The sequence below is a fragment of the Bos javanicus genome, chromosome 18 (assembly GCF_032452875.1).
Source record: "Bos javanicus breed banteng chromosome 18, ARS-OSU_banteng_1.0, whole genome shotgun sequence".
In the NCBI taxonomy this organism is placed as follows: domain Eukaryota; kingdom Metazoa; phylum Chordata; class Mammalia; order Artiodactyla; family Bovidae; genus Bos; species Bos javanicus.
Window position 1 is genome coordinate 53,986,941 of NC_083885.1, and position 24,511 is coordinate 54,011,451.

The following is a 24,511-nucleotide window of genomic DNA, read 5'->3' on the forward strand; positions in this document are numbered from 1 at the left end:
GATTAGTGGATAGAGAGATTAAAAGATAGAGAGGTGAAAAATAACCAAAATTATAGACTCTAGACGCTGAGTATATGGGTATACACTGTGTAAAGCTTCTTGGAAGGAAAGTTATGACCAACCTAGACAGCATATTAAAAAGCAGAGACATTACTTTGTCAACAAAGGTCCACCTAGTCAAGGCTATGGTTCTCCCAGTAGTCATGTATGGATGTGAGAGTTGGACTATAAAGAAAGCTGAGCACAGAAGAATTGATGCTTTTGAACTGTGGTGTTGCAGATGACTCTTGAGAGTCCCTTGGACTGCAAAGAGATCCAACCAGTCCATCCTAAAAGAGATCAGTCCTGGGTGTTCATTGGAGGGACTGATGTTGAAACTGAAACTCCAATACTTTGGCCACCTGATGCAGAGAGCTGACTCATTTGAAAAGACCCTGATGCTGGGAAAGATTGAGGGCAAGAGGAGAAGGGGACAACAGAGGAGGAGATGGTTGGATGGCATCACCGACACAATGGACATAGGTTTGGGTGAACTCTGGGAGGTGGTGATGGACAGGGAGGCCTGGCATGCTGCAGTTCATGGGGTCGCAAAGAGTCGGACGCGACTGAACAACTGAACTGAACTGAACTGTGTAACGCTTTCAAACTTTATGCTTGGATATTGCCATAATAAAAGAAAAAAGAAAGAAAAGAAAACAGACACTGTCCCCACCCCAACAGCATTCATGGTCTAGCAGAGGAAATAGACATATGCGATAGACTTATGCATATAGACTTAAATGACATATGCAAATAACAAATTGCTTAGCAAACAACGATAAATATTTCTTAACTTCCATGGATTGGGAATTTGGAAGCTGCTTACCTAGGTGATTCCGGGCGGTGTCTCTCCCAAGGTTGCAGTCACGATGTCAGCTGGGTTTGCAGTCATTTGAAGACTCGATTGGCACTGAAGGATCTCCCTCCCAGGGGCTCCCTAACAGCATTGGCTGATTGATGCTGGCTGTTGGCAGGAGGCCTCAGTTCCTCGCCAGGTGGCCCTCTCCACTAGGACACGTGAGTGTCCTCATGTGACAGTGGTTTTCCCCCAGAGTGAATGAGCCAAGAAGGGGCAGGTCAATAGCTGCCCTATTTTTTATGACCTGGCCTCAAAGTCACACCCTGTGATTTCCACAATATCTTATCAGTACACGGAACTGCCCTATCCAATGTAAAAGGGGACCTGAATACCAGTGAGAATCAGTGGGGTCCGTCTCGGAGGCCTGGCTACCACAGTTGCTTCAAGTAGAAGCACCTGGCCCAGATGAGGCATTAGGGACAAAGCCAGGTAGAGTGTGCAGGCAGGGAACAGACTTTGTCTCTGCTCTCAAGAATCTCATGGCTTGGGTGGTTTGGCATGTGAGTCTGTCTATATCTGTATAATATGTGTGTATGTGTGTATATATATGTATACATATGTATACATTTATATATATATAACAATATATGGGGGCTTCCCTGATGGCTCAGTCAGTATAGAATCCACCTGCAATGCAGAAGACACCTGAGATTTGGGTTCGATCCCTGGGTCAGGAAGATCCCCTGGAGAAGGAAATGGTAACCTGCTCCAGTATTCTTGCCTGGAAAATCCCATGGACAGAGGGGCCTGGTGGGCTATAGTCCATGGGGTTGCAAAGAGCCGGACACAACTGAATGACTAATCACAAGCACATAACAATATATATATATATATATATATATATATGTATATGTATATGTATATATTACTATATAACAGATATCTGACAATATATCTATGTATTCTATAAATAGAGACAAATTTATCTAGAATATATATCTATATTCTATTTTTTAATCTTTTTTTTTTTGACTGCACCTCACAGCATCTGACATCCTAGTTCCCCAACCAAGGGTTGAACGAGCACCCCCTGCAGTGGAAGCATGCAGTCTTAACCACTGGGCCGCCTAGGAAGTCCCTATCTATTTTCTATAGCCATAGACAGAAAGGGCCAGCCCCAGCACTTCCTCTTTAGAGCCTAGAAGGATCCTCTCCTTTCAATCCCATTACAACATGCTTGTCATAGAGAAAAATTGGAAAGAGACAAAATGGACATTGATGGGGGAGAATCAACTAGTGCATATGTAGTCACAACAAAATACTTGCATTCAGGCAAATATAGAGAGAAGTTGAGAAGAAAACACATTTCGGGAGAGGCAAGAGGATGGGGTTGGGTTGTCCAAGGAGCTTCCATCTTAGCTGGAGTATTTTTTTCAAGGATGAGAAATTCATGTATTATTAGGTATTAAAAATAATTAAGAGTTTACAGCAACAGTAAAACGGGCAACGATTTGAATAGCATTTCACAAAAGCTACTATTAAGAAGGTTCGTGTATATATGAAATGATGTTCATTAATCACTGGGGAAAGACAAATTAAGATCACAATGACATACCACTACACAGTCATTAGAATGGCCAACATTAAAAAGATTGGACAGTATCAAGTGTTTGGGAAAACATGGAGCAGCTGAAGTTTTTCTAAATGTCTCTAGGAATATAAATAACATCCACTTTGGGAAACTGGTTGGAGTACTCATGTATACCCTGTGACTCGAAATTCCACTCTTCGGTACATACCTAGCAAGAATGAGTACACATATTTACCAAAAGATATGTTCTAGACTGTCCATAGTAGCACTATTCATAATACCCAAAAAGTGGAAACTACTCACCAACAGTAGAATGAGTAAGTACATTTTGTGTGCGTGTGTGTGTGTGTGTGTGCGTGCGCGCGCACATGTGCTCGTGCTCAGTCATGTCTGACTCTGCGACCCCATGGACTGTATGGCCCGCCAGGCACCTCTGCCCATGGAATTTTCCAGTCAAGAATACTGGAGTAGGTTGCCATTTCCTTCTCCAGGAGATCTTCCTGACCCAGGGTTTGAACCCATGTCTCTTGTGTCTCCTGCATTGGCAGGTGGATTCTTTACTAGCTGAGCTACCAGGGAAGCAAATACATACTGGAGCCTTCATTCTGTGGAATACTACACAGCACCAAGAACGGACAATCTCCATTTATTTAAAATAGTATGGGTAAACCCAACAAACTATGTTGATCAAAAGAGGGTCACTTAATTCACTTTATGTAAAATATTAGAACAGGCAAAACTAAAAAAAGACATAGAAATCAATGACTGGAGAGGGACATGGAGGGAGGTCTTCTCAGAGATTGGTCATATTCTGTTTCTTTTTACCTGGTTTCTGGTTACAGGGGTGTGTTCTTTTGGAATATTCATTGAACTGTACACTTGTGATTTGTGTTCTTCTTAGTATGCGTGTTATCAGTTCAGTTCAGTTGCTCAGTCGTGTCCAACTCTGCAAGCCCATGAACTACAGCATGCCAGGACTCCCTGTCCATCACTAACTCCCAGAGTCCACCCAAACTCATGTCCATTGAGTTGGTGGTGCCATCCAACCATCTCATCCTTTGTCGTCCCCTTCTCCTCCTGCCTTCAATCTTTCCCAACATCAGGGTCTTTTCAAATGAGTCAGCTCTTCGCATCAGGTGGCCAAAGTATTGGAGTTTTAGCTTCAACATCAGTCCTTCCAATGAACATCCAGCACTGATTTCCTTTAGGATGGACTGGTTGGATCTCCTTGTAGTCCAAGGGACTCTCAAGAGTCTTCTGCAACACCACAGTTCAAAAGCATCAATTCTTCGGCACTCAGCTTTCTTCACAGTCCAACTTTCACATCCATACATGACCACTGGAAAAACCATAGCCTTGACTAGACGGACCTTTGTTGACAAAGTAATGTCTCTGCTTTTGAATATGCTATCTAGGTTGGTCATAAGTTTCCTTCCAAGGAGTAAGCGTCTTTTAATTTCATGGCTGCAGTCACCATCCGCAGTGATTTTGGAGCCCCCCAAAATAAAGTCAGCCACTGTTTCCACTGTTTCCCCCTCTATTTGCCATGAAGTGATGGGATCGGATGCCATGATGTTAGTTTTCTGAGTGTTGAGCTTTAAGCCAACTTTTTCACTCTCCTCTTTCACTTTCATTGAGAGGCTCTTTAGTTCTTCTTCACTTTCTGCCATAAGGGTGGTGTCATCTGCATATCTGAGGTTATTGATAGTCTCCAGGCAATCTTGATTCCAGGTTGTGCTTCATCTAGCCCAGCGTTTCTCATGATGTACTCTGAGTATAAGTTAAATAAGCAGGGTGACAATATACAGCCTTGACGTATTCCCTTTCCTATTTGGAACCAGTCTGTTGTTCCATACGTGTTATATTTCCATTTTAAAATACAGGATCCATCAGGACTTTCCTGGTAGAGATATCAAGATTTTCCCTGCAGGGTGTGCTGGTCTGGAACATGCTAGGCCTCAGGACTAAAATAAATAAATTAGTTAATTAAAAGAGAAAGACTTTTTAAAAAGAAAAAAATAGGATCAATCTTTTCTTTCTATTTTTTGGCCACGCTGTGTGGCATGTGGTATCTTAGTTCTCTGACCAGAGATCGAACCGGTGCCCCCTGTAGTGGAAGCGTGGAGTCTTAACCACTGGACTGACAGGAAAGTCCAGGATCTGTCTCTTTTTAAATTTATTTTTTTAAGTTTTAAAAACTTATTTTATTTTATTTTTTTGGTCCAGCGGAATGGCTTGTGGGATCTTAGTTCCCTTATTAGGGATTGAGAGCGCCAGGGAATTCCCTCCATTGTAAAGCTGATAGAAATTGGGAGGTTCATCATCGATCTTTCCATCAGACGTTTATCTTGTACCCACCATGCTGGGATTTTGCAGTGATCCCATGCCTCCCCGCTTCCTGATCCTTCCTCGTTATTGGCTGCTCTTCCGGCCAATGGCAGAAGAGTTCACCCCTCTCGGACATCCCCAGAAGCATCAGCTAGCTGCAGCTTCCCCAGTTCGGTTTGTAGGCGGCGCTGTGAGCTCACTGACTATTTGGTCAATCTGAGACCTGGTCCCCGCCCTTTGGTTCTTTCAGACTCGAATGGAGAGAGAATATGCCCTGGCATTTACACCCTCTGCGCAAAATTCTTTTGCAGACTTTTCTATCTGTGCATCTCTTGAATGCGGATCTAGATTCTCAGGTCCTTCTTCTGACCTACTCCAGCTCCACAATTAGTGGGAAATCCAGTCCCAGCTATTTGGGCCTCTAGGGCCATGCTGGGGAAATTTTGACAACTTGACAACGGCCTGCGTTGACAGGCGGCACCTCTGTCAGCTAATTGTTTTCTCACTTACCTATTTATCCCGCAGTGGAGGTTAGCTGGGTGCGCGGGAGGCGGCTGCCCCCAGGGAAACCTGCTTCCCGTGGTTGGCTTGCTCAGCTAACACCCGCTCTCTTGTACATTGGAAAGAAATGCAGAGCTGGGAAGGCCCTCCTTGATGGTTCCCTTCGTTCATCCAGGGAAACACTGCCTGAGCCCCTGCCTTGTGCCTGGACAGGTGCTAGGAACATTAGCATCAATTGAGACAGCCTCAATTGAGTCCCGTCCTCATGGGGCTCACAGTTTGGTGGGAAAGACCTATCAGTATATGGGAAACCCAGGGTGGTCAGGGCTTGGTTGGAGGACCCAAAGGTGCTGTGGAAGCCTAGTTCAGTCCCTCAGTCGTGTCTGATTCTTTGCGACCCCATGGACTACATACAGCATGCCAGTTTACCCTGTCCATCACCAACTCCCAGAGACTGCTCAAGCTCAGCCACCCAACTATCTCATCCTCTGTCATCCCCTTCTCCTCCTGCCTTCAATATTTCCCAGCATCAGGGTCTTTTCTAATGAGTCAGTTCTTCACATCCAGGGGGCCAAAGTATTGGAGCTTCAGCTTCAGCATCAGTCCTTCCAATGAATATTCAAGACTGATTTCCTCTAGGATTGACTGGTTTGATCTCCTTGCAGTCCAAGGGACTCTCAAGAGACTTCTCAAACTAGAGCCTATTATACAGAGTGAAGTAAGCCAGAAAGAAAAACACCAATACAGTATACTAACGCATATATATGGAATTTAGAAAGATGGTAATGATAACCCGGTATGCGAGACAGCAAAAGAGACACAGATGTATAGAACAGTCTTTTGGACTCTGTGGGAGAGGGAGAGGGTGGGATGATGGCATTGAAACATGTATAATATCATATAAGAAATGAATCGCCAATCCATGTTCGATGCAGGATACAGGATGCTTGGGGCTGGTACACTAGGATGACCCAGAGGGAAGGTACGGGGAGGGAGGTGGGAGGGGGGTTCAGGATGGGGAAGACATGTACACCTGTGGTGGATTCATGTTGATATATGGCAAAACCAATACAATATTGTAAAGTAATTAGCCTCCAATCAAAATAAATAAATTTATATTAAAAAAAAAAAAAAAAAGAGAGACTTCTCCAACACCACAGTTCAAAAGCATCATTATTCGGCGCTCGGCTTTCTTTATGATCCAACTTGCACATCCATACACGACTACTGGAAAAACCATAGCTTTGACTAGATGGACCTTTGTTGGCAAAGTAATATCTCTTTCTTTTTTTTCAGTAAACAACTTAGTCTTTTATTTGCCCAAGGCCAGTTGTTGCAGGCACTGAGGCCCCAAGATTTCCAGGAGGGATGGGGGAGGGGGCGGGCCATCCTGCCTCCCAGGTGCTGCCTGCCCCATCCTGCTTCCTGCAGGAGATGGGAGAGTAGATAAAGTGTACCCTTGCATCATCAAGCATCTCAACTTTGTGTATGTGTCAGTCACTCAGCTGTGTCTGACTCTGTGACCCCATGGACTGTAGCCCACCAGGCTCCTCTGTCCAAGGTATTCTCCAGCCAAGAGTACTGGAGTGGGTTGCCATTTCCTTCTCCAATGTCTCTGCTTTTTAATATGCTGTCAAGGTTTGTCATAGCTTTTCTTCCAAGGAGAAAGCATCTTTTAATTTAATGGCTGCAGTCACCATCTGCAGTGATTTCAGAGCCCAAGAAAATAAAGTCTCTCTCTTCTAGTGTTTCCCCATCTATTTGCCATGAAGTGATGTGACCTGATGCCATGATCTTAGTTTTTTGAATGTTGAGTTTCAAGCCAGCTTTTTCCACTCTCCTCTTTTTCACTTTCATCAAGAGACTCTTCAGTTCCTCTTCGCTTTCTGCCATAAGGGTGGTATCATCTGAATATCTGAGGTTATTGGTATTTCTCCTGCCAATCCTAATTCCAGCTTGTGCTTCATCCAGCCAGCATTTTGCATGATGTAGTCTGCATATAAGTTAAATAAGCAGGGTGACAATATACAACCTTGACTACTCCTTTCCCAATTTGGAAACAGCCTGTGGGAGGGCCTCTTGGAAGAGGGGACATCTGAATTAGTATCTGAAAGAGGATTAGAGTTAGTTATAAAACAAGGATTGTGTCTTGGCTACCATGCCCTCAATGCCAGCCATCACTCCCTTTGTTCACCATTGGATTAATTCATTTATTCATTAGCAAGTATTTAGTGTGGGTCATCTTTCAGACTGAGGATCTAGCCAGAGTTCCTGGCTTCGAAGGGTTCCCACATAATATGGTGATGCCAGTACAGAACTTTAACCCCTGATGGAGTGCTATGAAAAAGAACAAAGTGTGTGACTGTCTGACCCCTGTTGTCTGGGTTTAAATCTCACATTCGCCACTCACTAGCTGTGTAACCTCTCTGTGCCTTAGTTTAGTAGAATAATAACAACCCCAACCTACTTGTAAGGTGTGAGGATTAAGTGAGTTAATATGTTTGAAGTGCTTTGGAATGTTGCCTAGCATGAAGTGCCCATTTTTATAAAGTATGAGGGGTCAGGTCAAATCTGGGAGGCCACCCAGAGGAAGTGACCTCAAACAAGACTTGAATAAGGCAGAGTTGATAGGCTCCAAAAGAAGGGGAGAGGGGCATCTGGATCCAGAGTGAGCCCAGGCTTTTCTCTTCTCTAGGTGCTGCCAGTTCAAAAATTTCCCAACATTCAAAGGACCTAGAACACTGCATTGGAGTTATAAGCACATATTAATTTGAGGTAGGGGAATCCGATGTCCCTTCTCCCCAGGTTTTTCTGGTTTTCTCAAGTGATAGATTTCAAAATCGCTTACAAATTAGGGCTTGCAGTGACATGTAGAGAAAATCTGGCCCAGGCACTGGATTTGTTTCGCCCACAATGCTACAAAACAAACTTCCAATAACCAGAAAATCTTTATTTAGTGGGATGCTTTAAAATTTGAGCACATCTAGCACAACATTGTAAATTAACTATACTTAAATTTTTAAAAAGCAATAAGACCTCCAAAAAAAAAACCCACCAAAAAACAAAATTTGAGCGCATGTAATTTTATCAATGTTTATAGAGCAAGGCATGATTTTCAGCGCTTTACAAGTATAATTCATTTAATTCTCCCAACAAATCTTACTAAGAGATAAGATTATCATTCCACTTTTAAGATGAAGAGACTGAGCAAAGAAAACGAAAAATGCAATAAGAAACATAGCTTTTCTTCATGCATTCCTTAAATATTGACTGGGTTCCCAGAACACTCATCTTCCACGATCCGTACTTCCGGAGGGCTCCCAGAGGAACCCCTCTTCAGTTCAGAGGAAGGAACTCAGGGGTTACAGCGGTGCCCCTTCCCATCACTACTATTTCCCCTCTGGGCGCCCAAACTGACATTTGATTTGCAGTCATTGGCACAATGCTGACTTGGAGGCCAGGGATGTATGCGGGACCAGGCCCTCTCCCGTCTCCCGAGATTTGGCGATCACGGAACCCAAAGCAATTTGTAATAATGCGCGCGTTGCCTGCAAATTTTCTTCGCTGCCAGGGAATAGAGCACGCGCTTCGCAGCCCCGCCCCTTCTTCCGGAACGACGAATTTCGAGGCTCCTATTGGGCTGGGGCGGGCCACGCCTCCCCGTGTCCCCCAATCAACTCCCCACTGGGTGCACTCCCTCCTCCTCAGCCCCGCCCCACCGCCCCACGTTACGTCGATCCTTCTCTCCTCCTCCGTTATCCCGGGGGCTGCGCTCGCGCGGCAAACCCACCTCCCCTTGCCTCTTATTGGCTGGTCAGGTCCCGCGCGAGCGGGATCGCGCCCTTCGCCCCCGCCCCCAAAGCCCAGCCATGCCTCTCCCCTCCCGCTTTCTCCAAGAGCCGACGCGAGAAGGGTTTTAGTTGCTTCTTGTGCGCGCAAGGGTGCGCGCGCCTCTCGAGGACCACTCCCTCCGCCTCGCGCGAGTAGCCGCAGAGGCTGGCAGCCCTTCCCGCGCACGCGCTCTTGTTCACCCCAGCCCTCTGCCCAGTCGCAGGTCTCCTCGCGCTCTGTCTGGCGCTGCAGCCACCGCAGTAGCGGCATTTTGTGTGTGTGTGTGTGTGTGTGTGTGTTTCTGTGTGTGTGTGTGTGTGTGTGTGGTGGGGGGGGGGGGGGGGGGGGAGAGCGCACGCGCACTGCGCCCTCCGCGCCCGTTCCCTGGACGCGGCCGCTGCGGTGGCAGTGAGTCCCTCGGGCGCGCACGCGCTCTCGCTTCTCCCCGCCACGCGCCGGTTATACCCTCGCGGCGCGCGGTTCAGGGGCCGTTATCCCCCTGCAACGGTCCCCGCGCCACGCACGCGCGGTAGCGAGGGTGAGCGCGCGCGGGAGCGGCGGCCGCAGGAAGGAGGCGCCGCCGCCGCCATTGCGAGGGAGGGAGGGAGGGAGCGAGCGAGCGAGAGAGGCTGGTCCGCCCTCCCCCTGGTTCCCGCCCCTCCCCCCTTCCCCTCCCCGCCCCCCCGCCCCGAGGGAGAGCAGCGGAGCGGCGGGAGGAGGAGGTGGAGGAGGCGGAGGAGGGAGCCCGCGAGGGAGGGTCCGCCCGGCCCCCCGCCGCCGGAGCTGCCGCCGCCGCCGCCGCCTCAGCCGCCGCTGGACGAGGAGCAGCAGAACATGGCGCCGGGGCCGCCGTCGCCGCTGCCGGGATCCCGAAGGCCAGGGCCGCGCTGAGGGCGCCCAGCTGGTGAGTGCGCGAGCTCGCGGGCCCGGGCGGCGAGGCCGGGCGCCGCCCCGCTGCGGGGTCCAGGGGGAGGCGGGGACGGCGGGGCCCGGAGCCCGCGAACAATGGAGGAGCCGGAGGGGGAGGGGAGGCAGCGGCCCCCCAGCCCCCCGGGCTCAGCCGGCCCCGCCGCCTCGCGCTGCGGCCCGGCCCGCCGGGGCCCGCCTGCCCTTCGGACTTGCCCCTGCCGGCCGCAGCCCTGCTGTCGCCGCGTCTGCCCCCACCCTCCAATCCGTTGAGATCTCCGTGTCTGCCTCGGCTCCCCCCACCCCCCGGCTTCAAGCCACTCTGCTCCCAATTCTGCGCCTCCGCCTTCTCTCTTCCGCCCCTCAGTAATGCCCTTCGCCCCCCCACCCCCACCCCTAGACTCTGCAGTGCTCTTGGGACCCTTCCGCATCCCTGAATTCGGGACCCCCACGTTCAGATTCGTGACCCTTCTGCCTTCTCCGATTCCGCTCTCACCACCCTGAGTCCGTCCCCTTCTTTGACCATGTCCTGTTCCCCTCCGCTGCTGCACCCCCAGGAGCTGTCCGTCTAGGACCTGCGGTTCCACCTCCTCGGTGATTCATTCGAGACCCTGTTCGTCTTGGCACTACTGCCCCCAGGTCTTCTCCTTGGGCTTAATTCCATGTCCCTCTTGGGCCCTACTGCCCACTGACAAAACCTGCCGCCTCCCCCCGGCCCGCTCCCCACGGGATACCCCTGGACTCTGACCCCTGCCGATCTCGATGCAGTCCCCTGCCCCCTCTTGGACTCCGACGCGCCATGCTCGCCTCCTCCCCTCCGATCTTACTCCATTTTTTGCCATGCAGATCCTTGCCTCTCATCCAGACCTTTTTGCCTCCCCACTCTGCCCCTCGTCCAGTTTCCGATCTTGCGGTGCCCTCCAGCCTGCTTGCTTTCTGACTTGGCCTTGATTGAAGCAGCCTCCACCCCCTTCTCTGACCCTGCAGCTCTCTCGTTCCTGCCGTTCAGTTCTCTGACCTTTCTCCCTAACTCAGCCTCGCCGCAGCCTGACGCCCTGCAGTCCCCGGTTGAGGTTTCTTCTCTCCCCCACCGCCTTATTGGCCCTCTTCTGAGCCGTTGCATTCATTTGTTCCCGCTTCCTTTGCCCTGTCTCCCCTTCATTTCTTCTTTGCTGAAGACCTGCTTCCAGCCTGTTTCTCCAAGGCCGGTCCTTTCCATTTTGGCCCTTACTGGAAGACTGGGAATTTCTCTCTGATCCATCACCCCCCTTCGCTTCCCATTCTGCACCCCAGACCTGCCCCAGATCCTTTTTGCATCTGCTCTTGGCACTTGTTCAATTCCACCCCATCCTCTCTAATGTTTTCCTCCCAGCTCTGCCCCTTTGGGAGCTGTCCACAGTTGTCCACCTATGTTTTGGACCCATTTTAATTTTCCTACTGCTGTCTCCTCTTGGAGTGGTCCTCTTTAACTCTGGTCATCTTATGACTGCCTCGCCTCTCTGTTGCCTCTCAATTCTAAGTTTTCCCCCTGTTCTTCTCCCCCCACCCCATTTTGATTCAACCCTCAATCACAGCTCTCTCCTTTCTTGAATGGGTCCTCCCCCTTTTGCCTTGCCTCTTACCTCCTTTTTTGAGTCTCCTTTCTCTGGGTCTGCTCAGTATAGAGATGTTTCCCCAAGCCTTCCTACATGTCACTCCCCCCAGCCCAGCTTCCTCTTGAAGCTGTCTCAGTTCTTGTCGAGAGTCTCCGTCCCTTTTGTGATCCCTTTCGCAGTTCTGGTCTTCATTGCCTGGTTTTCTCCCTCATCTTTTCTTTCCTGTTGTATCTTGCTAGACTGCTTCTCTTCCCTTGTAGTTCCTCTCAGATTTGCTTCTCCCAGTTCCCCTCTTGACCTGCCTATTCCCCACCGGGTTACTTCACCTCTTCAGGTATGCCTTTCTCTAGTCTCCATCTCACAGCTTTGGGGAGGAAGGGACTGGGTTGGGCCTAGGATGCTTATGTTCACATTTAGACTTAAGATTCGCTCAGCACTCTGAGGGTTTTATCTCCAGGGATCCTGTGAGATCTGGGTAAATAGCTGGGGTTGGTTGATTAACTACTGCTCTCTCGAGTCGCGGAGTGTCGCCCCTATTTCCCCCACTTTTACCAAGCGTAGTGATGGTGGAGGTAGTTCTCTTTCCATTGCCTCGCTTTTCTTTCCCACTCCCATTTTGCTTCCCCGCCCCTTTGAGTCCTGAGGCTTTGCAGTTTTGTGTCCTTTGGAAAAGGAGAATGCAGCTGCTCACAGGTCTGTCTTCTCTCTCTCACTTTCCCTCCCTCCTCCTCTCAGCTATCATAAAGAGGCAGTTGTACCCTCTCCCCCTTTCACCTCCAAGCCAGCATCTTTGGGGAGAAATTAGGAGTGTGTTTTTTTGTTTGTTTGTGTTTTCCAGCTGACAAGTCCTATTTTTGTTTCGCCTTTAGCTGGAGAAATGCCAGTTCTCAACTTCTCCCCAGCCCCACAGGGGTTATGGCCACGCTTGGTGTTTACTGTTCTGGGTCTGCAGAAGCTGCCAGTCTTGCTTGGCTTCCTTGATGGCCTTTGGTTTGCTGTGTGACCTTTGGGAAGGGTTGAAGGAAGGTGGGCTTGTTTCTTTTTCACCTCTGCCCCAGGAAGGATTCAGCTTCCTAGTCTTCAAAATGGTGAGGGCCTGGCTTTGGAAAGCTCTTTGCGGTTGTTTGTTGAAACAAAGAGTGCCAAGTGTCACTCAGATTTCTGCCCTCTGGTATTGCAGGCGCTTCCAGCTGCAGAAGCTGAATTTCTCTAGGTAGCTCCATGCTTGGGGAGAAGGAGGGAACTCATTGGTGAACCAGGAGTATGTGGGTGGGCCCTGACACTCCCAGGCCTTTTGACTGCCCTGATTTGATAGAGAAATGAGTGCCAGGAACGGGCTGATATGATTGGGTTTTTGGTTTATTACCTGAAAAATGTGCCTTTGCTGCCTTTCCCTGAGCTGTTTTCTCCAGTGATCTTCTGTTGGAGGTGGAATATAGGAAATTCATCCAGAGGAAGAGGTGGTTTCACAGAAAACCGTCCAAGCATTCTCCTTCCTTAACTTGGGAGAGGGAACCTTTTGCATGTTCTAGGTTTATTTATTTTATTTCTTAAGTAGATCAAAGCCTGATTATTTTTTCCCCCCTGTGGCCTAGGGCAATTGCATATTAAAGCAGCCATCCAGCTGTGAAGGAGCATTTACTGGAAGGACTTTCTTAACTGAGCTATGATCAAACTTTGTTTACTTCACCACTTAAATTTAGAAATAGTTCTGTATGAATACATGTGAAATAAAAACCATTCGTTGTCATCTACAGAATTAGACCACTGACTCATCAAACATTAGGGCATTTGTATATGAGACAGTGAGAGGGAATGAACAGAAGATCCTTATGGCTCCTTTCGCCTAAGTTCTCAGGACTTTAAATTTTGTGACAAGCAGAATCTGGTAAATTATCTTTGACATTTGTTTTCACCATTATTGACTTTAAGGTTTTGGTTCATTTTTGTTCATTTCTGTTCATTTGATGAAAAGAATTCTGATGAATTCTCTGAATTTATTTGAGTTTTTATGTTGCCTGCTGCTGCCGCTGCTGCTGGTAAGTCGCTTCAGTCGTGTCCGACTGTGTGCGACCCCATAGACAGCAGCCCACCAGGCTCCCCCGTCCCTGGGATTCTCCAGGCAAGAACACTGGAGTGGGTTGCCATTTCCTTCTCCAATGCAGGAAAGTGAAAAGTGAAAGTGAAGTTACTCAGTCGTGTCTGACTCTGTGCGACCCCATAGATGGCAGCCCACCAGGCTTCTCAGTCCATGGGATTTTCCAGGCAAGAGTACTGGAGTGGGGTGCCATTGCCTTCTCTGTTTATGTTGCCTATGTTGGTATAAATAGTTGTTTTGGTTTTTATTCCTAATGTGCAAGTGACAGCTAATTAAGAATAAAAACAACTGTGTATTCAGTACTGCTTAAATTTGTGTTCCAGGTTTTTCACATCACTGGCAGCATAGGAAGTTTCTGCGTGCCCAAAGCCTAAGTTTACATAATAGGAGGAGAGGAGACAGAAGAACAAAGAGCTGTTTTTCTTCTGAGACTGGGAACTGATGTTCCAGAGATTGTCAGATTTCTCTGATGGTGACAGAGGCTCCAACCCCTGTATCAACATTTGTTTTCATGATGGAATTGGGTGCTGCAGAAATCTGAGGTGACAGCCTTGGCCTTCTGGAGCATTTAATGTGCCAGTTGGGGGTGGGGTGTGGAGTAGGGGAAGGCAGTAGATGACTGTTTTCAACCTAGTAATGTGTCTTCAAGGGTTCTTGCCCTGGTTAGAAAATCTTTATTACTGGCCTGATTAGAATTCTGTCTTCATTTTTTATACTAGCCTTTACTTTTGGCTACCTCCGCCCTCCCTTATATGTTGCCCCTTTTTTCTTGCCATGATGAAGGCCAAAGATTTAGGACAATAAAAGGATCAGAAAATAGTCATTCCTGGGATTCCCTGGCAGTCCAGGGGTTGGGATTCCACACTTCCACTGCAGAGGGGTGCAGACCCCTGGTGGGGGTCTAAGATTTCATATGCTGTAAGGCATGTGGCCACATACCAAAAAATAGTCATTTTTCTTGATACTGGACACATGGAAGGAGTTATCCTTGTGCATATCCATGGACCTGAAGGTGACTTTCTGACAAAGGACAGTCTGGGGAGAGTGAGGGTTGTATAGGTGACTGTGACCTACAGCCTCATAGGTGTGGTCAGTCTGTATATAAGGAGGAAATGCATTGGGCCAATACAGTTGGAGATCGAAAAGGTGAGCTTGGTTGTTTCCCTCTAGTCTTGCCTGCTTTCCCCTCCTCCATCTGCTGTGCTGTTCTGAGAGGGGTTGGGCCTCTTGTAGGCCTTTTGGTGGTAATGTGCTCTAACTATTGTCATTCATCCACTGACAGTCTAAACAGTGTGTTAATATACCCAGTCCCTGTGATAGTTCATTGACCATCTAGTTCAGTCACTGAAAATTTCTTTTTCACACTATATGAAATAAACTTGGAGAGTCTCCGTTTGAAGAGGGAAAGTGACCAGCAGAAATCCCTTGGCTTTGAAACAGCAGTTTGAAGATCAGTGCCTAGTCTAGCCTCCTCCGTTATAGTTGGGGGAATGGAAAGCTTGCAAGGGGCATAATGACAAGGCTTCCTGTCGTAGCTGAAAGAGTGTTGGACATACAGGTAGGAGACCTGGTCTAGGCTCTAACCTAATTAGATGGACTCTTGGACAAAATGCTTTACCTCTCTGGGCTTCTCATTCCCAGCCTGAAGTCTTGTGTGCCATCAAGCTCTAATTGTAGATTCTTGTTCTGGATCACAGATGACAGGACACTTGAGATTAGCCTCTTGGTACTACTCTTAACCCCCCCCACCACCCACCCCGTCCTCCCCCCATCAAATCCTGTGACCCAGAATGGGCCAGGCAGTGGTGGGACAGGGGCCTCTTTCCCCAGGGGATGCAGTAAAATGAATTGCATTACCTCTGTTGTATGCTTTTTCTTTTCTTTTTTTTTAAATATTTATTTGTTTTTGTTTATTTATTTGGGTGCATTGGGTCTTAGTCACGACATATGGGATCTAGTTCCCTGACCAGGAATTGAACCTCTGGCCCCCTGCATTCAGAGCTTGGAATCTTAGCCACTGGACCACCAGAGAAGTCCCCTGTTGTATGTTTTTTCAAGTATAAAATAAACACTTGCCTCTTTTTCAGCCATTCACATGAAGATAGTTTATAATTTCGGGAGAAAGGAGCATCCAGATTGTATTAACTACATAACTAAAACCATATACCTCCTAAAAAACAGTATGAAATTTTTCAAGCTGAGTCATTGTTGACCTAGGCTCTCAAATAGCAGTGGTTTGAATAGCACTTGAATTGCTGGTATTAAGAAATGCAAACAAATCTTTCATGTTCATCTTCCCCCAAATTTATTTCTATTTAATTTTTGATACAACACTTTATCAGACTTCGTCTATGAAGAGTTCTTGAAAATAGTATTTGGCATCTGTCAGCCTCACCTTCATTGCTTTGCTTTGCTAATGTTAAAGAGACACCATTACTTTGATGTACTAGCAGAGAACCAGCCATGAAGCATCCTCACAGGAAAGTAATATTTGTTTTAGTCAAAAGTGGCCAGATTTGCCTGTCTGCTTTATCTTCCTTTGTTGAAATGGACACATTGTCATCTTATGAAATTCGCAGCAGCTGTGATGTTGCATCTGCATCTATAGGTACTTCAGACTGTTTCTGCTTTCTTAGTGTCTGCATTCTTTTTTGGAAACTGTTCTCTTGCTGGTCACTATTGTAATACTTGTGCTTGGTAATCAAACTTCAATAATTGAGAGACAGCTTCCTATGGTAAAGAATGTTGACTTCATCATGAAGAAACTTGGGTCCTAGCCCTGGCTCTGCTGCTTACCAGCTGTGTGATTGTGGCCAAGTCATTTCACTTCTGGGCTGCAGTTTCTTCATGAGAAAAATGAAGGGATTATATCAGTTGGTTTCCATTATTTCCAGTCATACCTAAATACTTTATGTGTAGTAGGCCCTCACTACTGCTAACTGAAACCACGCTGGTGCCAAAGACTTTTTCCTTTTTTGGGGGGCATGTCTGCCGCTTAAGAGTTTCAAGCCTAAAAGTGGCCGTTATGGTTAGTGCACACATCTCCCCGACGTTTTTGACATGCCCTCCTGCTCAGCATTTAATCCCTATACATACACACACAGCCACACACATGCACATATATCATAAATGTCTTGACCAGGGCTACGCAACTAATATATGAGCTAATTTATGGTAAGCTCATGTTACGAATCCATATCTGTCTGACTGTAAAATCTGTCTTTATTTTATTAGACTGCCTTGCCTCTCTGGGCTATAAGAATAAGCTGTAGTTTAATTCCTTAAGGAATTGTAGTCAGTTATAAACAATTAACTATATATGTAATATGGGGTGTGGTGAGGGAAGTAAATGTTGAATAGACTATTCTTACTAATTTCTGCTGTTCCGGAGGCAGTCCCATAGTAAACTGAAAGATTCTCATATTCAGAGACTCAGCACACATCAGGTTCCATATTCCAGTATTTTAAAAGGAATCCACAGCCACGTGTACCAGCTTATCTTTGTAGTCAGTATTGAAGAAGTTGAGCATTTTATTTCTGACCTGGATTCAAACCTGAGGTAGCAAAACTATAAGTAAATTTATCTAACAGAAATAAGGTAGAAATGTTTGGTTATGGAGTGGCCTTAAATCTGTCTTGTCTTTGGCAAGTAGAAAAGTGTCTGAATAGCTCCTAACTGAGAGATTTTATTCTGAGAAAACTCTCTGTGCAGCTAGAAATGTATAAATAAAAATATACTTTGCCCCTTGACTTATTTGTATGGAGCTCCCTATAATATATTTTTTTAAAAATAGCAGTTCAAAAAGTTCTTAAACAATGTTGGGGTGCAAGAATGTTTCCCAGCTACAGCTAGTAGCCTCCTGAAGTGTAAAATACTATTGTTGTGTGGTACTTCTTCCTATCTCCATTTAGAGATAGAAAGGTCAAAACCGAGGCTTCTGTATTTCGGCCTGCTCTACTTGAGAGTAAGATAAAGGAAAATGATTACTGTTAATTGCCACGGGCAATTAAAAAGGATTCTTTGTTCAGTACCAAATTGATTGTGTACAAATGAAAGTCAGCACTGCATTAATACAAGATTATTAGATTCTTGAAATCAACATCTTCAGCCAGAATGGCTTTCACTTCAAGGGAATTGTTTCACTGGGAATAGTGTACCTAAATGCTTGGTGATTAAAAGTATCACTAGGTCTTTAGTTTTCAAAAATGCTTATTAAGTTTGTAGGTGGAAGACTGGTGGGTGCCTCTTTTGTAATACTATTTTAAATGGACTGATAACATTGAATACTTTAATGCTGCTGACATATAGGGAATTTATTCCACTTTGGTCAGCCAGTTGAAGAATGCAGATAAAACCTTTGGTAAATGAGGAAAAGGGCCTCAGCGCTGCGGGAGTGGGCTGCTGGCGTCTGCCTGGTGTCGGTCAGTAGACACAAAGGCTTAAAAATGGCCACTTTAGCTAAAGTAGTTATAGTTTGATGTGTATACAAGGAAGATGTATTTTCTTACATACATGTTATACAGATTCCTTTTTCATATGCTGGGGCATAATTTTCTTTTTCACATATGTTTTTTTCCCCCTATTCAGTTCTTCTTTTTTAATTTTATTTTCTCCCACACAGTTCTTAATAAATTGAAAACTGGTAATAAATTTGAGAGTCTCTATCTATAAGGTACTTCTCAGGATTTCACAAATGTGAATGTGTGGGATCATATTTTTAACTTTTACAAGTTTGTTCAAAGTCACATACCTGATGATGAATGGGTTAATAGTGATCTCATACAAATTACAAGTGTCAGAAGCATCTTATACTTACAGATATTTTCTATTTGTGTTATAATTGCAGATTTTTGGGGTCTCTGTTTACTTGGAATTAAAATAGGTATGGTCACTGCTCTGACTTCATGATGGGACTGTCAGGCAGACTGGGGCAAACTTTCTGGAAAACAGTTTGGCAAGAGATACAGTCCTTGGTCTGGTTATAGGTATCTGTATGGACCAAGATGAGGAGATGAGGACCAGAATTTGATATGAATATGTTAATTATAGTGGTGTGTATTGGGGAAAAAAAGAAACAATCTAAATGTTTTAACTTTATGGGAATGGTCACTTTATGGAAAAGTCTGGAGTCATAAAAAAAGATGATTTTGGAGAATTCTTGACATGGGAAAGTACACACAAAATGAAGTTAAGTATGAGAAAAAAGCAGGATATAGAACTATAAACAGTATGATTCCAGTTATTTTAAAATATATATGGGAAAAAGTGGAAGAAATATGCCTACGTGCTATTAGTATTTGTCTCTGTTGCAGAAATTTGAGTGATTTTTTTTCTGAGTTTTCCCAACTTTTCTAAAATGATTTGCTATTTTTGATTCAGAGAAAAAATATTAAAAATAGTTTTTTGCAGTGTGGTTGTATTATGTTTGGTTTTTTCTTGAAAACGTGAAGGAAAAATTGAGCTGAAAAGCAGGAACTTAGTAATCATGAGATCTGTTGGAGTTTAGTGCCTTTGAAGGTAAAGGCAGTCACACTTCTTAGAGCAGTAGTTGAATTAATGACAGCAGTGTAGCCTTCCTGGGTGGCACTGGTATTGAAGAACCCACCTGCCAAGGCAAGAGATGCGGGTTTGATCCCCAGGTCAGGAGGATCCCCTGGAGGAGGAAATGGCAACCCACGCCAGTATTCTTGCCTGGGAAATCCTGTGAACAGAGGAGCCTGGCGGACTACGGTCCATAGGGTCACAAAGAGTTGGACATGACTGAAGCAACTCAGCACACATGCATGCATGGCAGTATTACCATGCAATAGCAGCAGTTGCTTCTTGAGTGCCAGGAGATTCCAGTGTGTTCCCTCACATCCTCCTCACCATAATCCTTGCCCTGAGGTGGGTGGTACAGCAGTGCGGGGACTGAGGCTCCCTAAGGGCGCTTAAGGCCACCAGGCTGACAGGTCAGCAGTCTGGTTCAGAGCCTTTGCTTGGAGCCTTTACATTCTAGCACTTTCTCTGGTGTGCCATATACTTTACAGAACTGATTTCACCCCAGAGATGAGAAGAATAAAAGTCTTACTTCCTTACTGATAGCTGTACCCTAGTCACTCAGTCGTGTCCACCTCTTTGCAACCCCATGAACTATAGCCTGCCAGGCTTCTCTGTCCATGGAATTCCCCAGGTAAGAATACTGGAGTGGGTTGCCATTTCCTCCTCCAAGAGATCTTCTTGACCCAAGGAGCTAATCAAGGTCTCCAGCATTGCAGGCAGACTCTTTACCATCTGAGCCACCAGGGAAGCTCTGTTCTCTTCAGCATGATATCCCCCTGCCCTCAACCGTGCTTATTTTAAAGGAGCCATAGTGTATCGCTTTTTTCTTTCTTGGTCACAATCAGGAATGGACATGGAGCTAGTTATGTTTTCCCTTTTATGGGCCAAAAATCTTTAAGAGTTAAATTATTTCACATTTGATTAACTATTAAAATAAATTAAGGACTGTACAGCAGAAAAGGAAAAGAAGGGAAACATACTAATTCTTTGTAGCTCCAGAGGATAGAGGTGTAGGGAGAGAAGTATTTTTCCTTTTTCCTCCACGTTCAGCCAGCGTTCAGGGGAGGATCTATGCCATGTAGAGTACCAGCTGTACAGAACAAGCCTTCTCTCTGAGAGTTGACACACCGTTTATAAAACAAAAGCAGTTTTTCCCTTAGAGGTAACACAAGGAACACCCTGTTTCTGTACCAGAAAGTAAAAAATTTAGAAGACCAGTGGCCTGATTTTTTTTTTTTTTTTGATCTTGCCTTAAGGAATTAAGTGTGACTGAACATTCAAACACAAGAATGTGTTGACCAGGGAGGTAGATGTCATCTTATTATGAGAAAGAAAGTGGTCTGAGTTCATGTTTTGTTTTGAATAAGGAATAATTCGGAAATTTAAGTTTTCACCTTCTTTGTATTGTTGTTACCAACAAGACATTTGCACACATGTGTACCTGTTCTTTTACTCGCCCTTCTTTATTTCACCGGGGAGAGCGCTGAAGACCTGATGTGCGTTTGTAGTGGGGGGTTGACAGGTATCAGGAAGAAATTGGAAAACGGCTCAGAAGCGCCACAGGACTTTTCGTTTTGTTCTCCCATTTATCCTGTGAACCCATCGCTTTTATCCTAGAACAAACACGTCAATAGGAGCACGGTATTTGTTGAATTAAAGATAGGACTAATGAGAGAAACCAGGAGAAATAAAGCCTCTGAAGCCTTTCAGAGCTTAGACTCTTGGGTTTCCTCTAGTGACGTAAAGAACCCTTTCTTTGCGTTTTGCTTCTTAGCAGCTTTTGACCTTGGACGTCATTTATCTCGAGTTCTTATGTGTAAAATGGGCCTCAGTACTGTTCTGCCTGCTGCAGAGGCTTTTTGTGTCCAGATTTTTTCTTTTTTTTTTTTTGAGTGCTAAATGACAGCAGTGGATGTGGACATTCTGTCACATTGGACAGCCTTTCAGTTTTCTGGGAGGATGAAAAGGAGCAGTGTGATTAATGAAGCTGCTTAGGTAAGCCAGCACGTTAGATGCCTCACGAGAGCCTGGAGACGTTTTTGGATCCGTGGAGCAGCAGTGCTATTGATTGGGCATCTTGTCGTTAACGACGGCAGCAGCCGGTTTTCGGGTCTTCCCAGGGTCTCACCCATCCTGGTGCTGTAGGTCACAGGCCGCAGAGCAGCGTTAGGACTGAAGCTGCGGTTGCTCCCCCCGTGCTGACCCCAGTCCCGCCCCTGCACCCCAGTCCCGCCCCTGCGCCCCAGTCCTGCACCCTACACCCCAGTCCCGCCCCCTGGCAGCTCTGCCCCCTCACGTTGTTGCCTTCAGGCGCCTTGTCCGTAAGAAGGGGGAGCAGTGTCTGCTCACAGGCTCACTGTGCAAGTGAAACAGCGCCTGGCCACGGTAGATGCTTGTAATGTCATTATTTGTGCCGTGCTCTTGACTTTTACAGGTCAGTTGACAATATGGTGGTGGGGCAGAAAAAGTGTTAATTTACCAATTTTTAGTTTCGCCAAGGAGGATATTTTAAAAACGGGGCAGAGGGGAACTACTCACTATATTCTGTTAAAATAAAAGGGTCCACTATCAGAGTAAAAGATTGCCATTTTCCTTTTTTGTCGGGAGGCGCACTTCTGGCTTGCAGGATCTTAGTTCCCCGACCAGGGATCAAACCCTGGTCTCCCTGCAGTGGAAGCGTGGACCTCTATCCACTGGACCACCAAGAATTCCCAAAAGGTAGCCTTTTTCAAGGAAGTTGGCAGCTTTACGCGGACATACATAAGTGTATGTTTCTAATTCTCATTTTTACATAGACTGGGGAAAACTACCACAGGCCAGCACCAGTTGTATGTAGACAGGCATTGAGTAGATTCCTGTCCTAGTTTGTCCATTTATTGTCACCTTAAATAAGCTCTTTGACTTCTCTGAGCCTTCTTTTTCTTGTGTAAAATAAAGATGCTGATTGCTATCTCACAGGGTTGTGAGAAACCAGGGGAACTTAAGAAGAATGTTTGGCATGTAGTAAGTGTTCAGTTGATAGAGACCATCACTCTCAGATGGTTGGTTAAGTATTAAGCCAGGTAAGCGAAATCCCTTGTGCTTTGTGCCACTGGGAATTCCAAGAAGTAGGGTGTCAGGCTCGATTGCAGAAATGTCCTACGGAGGTGTCCGTCTCTCCATTCTTCCCTCGTTTATTCTCAGCAAGCCGCTGGAGACACTAAGCAGAACCTGACTGTTGCTCCCCCTCTTTAAAACTCGAGTGCTTTTCCGTGGCCTGTAAGGTTAAGTCCAGATCACTGGGTGGTCTTGTGTATTCCTCTATGGTTTGGCCCATCCTGCCTTCCCAGCCTGGTCACTCCTGGTCTCCAGAACACGCTCTGTTCTTTCTCTGCCTCTGATTTTGGTGAAGCTGGTTCCTCTTGAGAGTTCCTTTACCTTTCCTCCGATTGGTGAATTTCCTGCTCACCCTTCCACATCCTCTCAAGTGTCCACTATTCTGAGGCCTTTCTTCCAGGGGTTTTCCTCAGCTCTGTTCCTTTAGCACTTTGCTGGTGACGTTAGACACATCCCTTGCTTCGTGTAGTGATATGTTTGTGCAGTTCTGAGTCAGCAGCCACAGAACACCTCTGTTTCCTTATCCCTGCGCCACCCCCCAGCCCAGCCATACAGTTGTTATCTTTGGAGACATCAGTTTTCTACCAGGGTTTTTTTTTCCTTCCAGAGTTGCTTTTTGCACACATAAATAAGCAAATAGAAATGATATATGCATTCCAACAGAAGCATACTGTAATTACTGTTCTGCATCTTCCTTTTTTTCACTTAATATTTTGGGAGATGGTCAGTGTTAACACAAAGGAAGCTTCCTTGTTCTTTTTCAACAGCTCATGGTACTCCACCATACAGATACACTGTAATTAGCTAATCTCCTAGTGATGGACATTGGATTTGTTTCCAGTTCTTTGTTTTGCAATCAGTGCCGTAGGGGAAACTTGAAAATAATTTGCACAAGTGAGATTATTCCTGGAGGTGAAATTCCTAGAAGTAGAAAAGTTCTTCTTTTTTGGCTGAATGGCTTGTGGGATCTTAGTTCCCTGACCAGTGATTGAACCCGGGCCACCGCAGTGAAAGCGCTGAGTCTTAAACACTAGACCGCCAGGGAATTCCCGTCTCCTACTTCTTCTTTTTTTAAAAAACATCTATTCTTGGCGGTGTCGGGTCCTCGTTGCTGTTGCTGCGCGGGCTTCTCTCTAGTCGCGGTGAGTGGGGGCTTCTCATTGCGGTTGCTTCTCTTGTTGTGCAGCACGGTCTCTAGGGTAGTTGCTGGTAAGCCAAGATGGGTTTTTGAAAAACATTTTGATACCCTGAGTCCTGATATCAGGGGTCCGTGGCTAGATCCTAAAGCTTGCTGAAGTTCTGGCAGCAGTCCCCCATGGCTTTGGGTATTTTGATGGCCCATAGGACATGGTTGGAAGATGTCTGTGTAGCTCACTCAGCTTGGGACAGATTGGACTTTTCAAAAGCCCCCACCTGACATGACAGTCAGTACAAAATCCCTTTCCCCTGTGAGCTCACTCCTGGGGAAATCCTTTTACCCTTCACCAAGTGAACTAGGTCCTCAGAGACTCCTGCACTAATAATAGCCGTACTTCCTTAGTCTTCTGTATCCTAAGCACTGTCTTATGCATTTTACATGTGTTAACTCAAGGAATCCACCTAACAACTCTCAGAAATAGGTGCTGGTACTATCCCTGTGCCCATTTTACCGATGAGGGAACTGAGGCATCTTGTGTTTAGGTAATGCAGGTAGATTCAGAGAGAAGAGAGGAAAATGCCTGCCTTTTAGAAAGTGCCCAGTTGCACTTCAGTTTTGCTGGACTGGTTTTGTGTGTGTGCTGTTTCCTCTGACTCTGCAGTTTCACCTTAATTGTTGACCTTGATTATTGGGAAATGTTTCTCCCACTGAAGGGTATTTGGATGAGCATAGTGCGTTCTTTTGTTTGTCCCCTTGATCCCTAGTTTAGCTTACCTGTTAAAGATTTCCAGAATGATCTAGCAGTTAATTTCATTTCTGTTTCCCACTCCTTTTTAGTGAGGTCCTAATTGGACTTTATAATCCAGTTTTTTCACCAAAGCTTCTCTTAGCAAACTACAGCCAAAGCTTGTTATTACTCAATTCTTTCCGTAATGCTGTCTTGAAACACTTTGCTTTTGGTTTTGGGGGAATAGCCCTGGAGATTCTGATATTGCGCGATGCTCAAGGGCAGGGCCAGTGGCATGTGTTGTGTGTCATCAGCCAGCC

The 24,511-nt window shown here is 46.0% G+C and overlaps 1 protein-coding gene across 1 annotated transcript in view; it reads left to right on the forward strand.

The window, feature by feature from the left end:
- The first annotated feature begins 9,904 nt into the window (after positions 1-9,904).
- Positions 9,905-24,511, forward strand: part of ARHGAP35 (Rho GTPase activating protein 35) — a 115,109-nt gene continuing 100,502 nt past the window's right edge. Inside the window, exon 1 of the mRNA XM_061388764.1 lies at positions 9,905-9,993. The gene's annotated coding sequence lies outside the window, so the exon portion shown is untranslated. The remainder of the gene's footprint in view (positions 9,994-24,511) is intronic.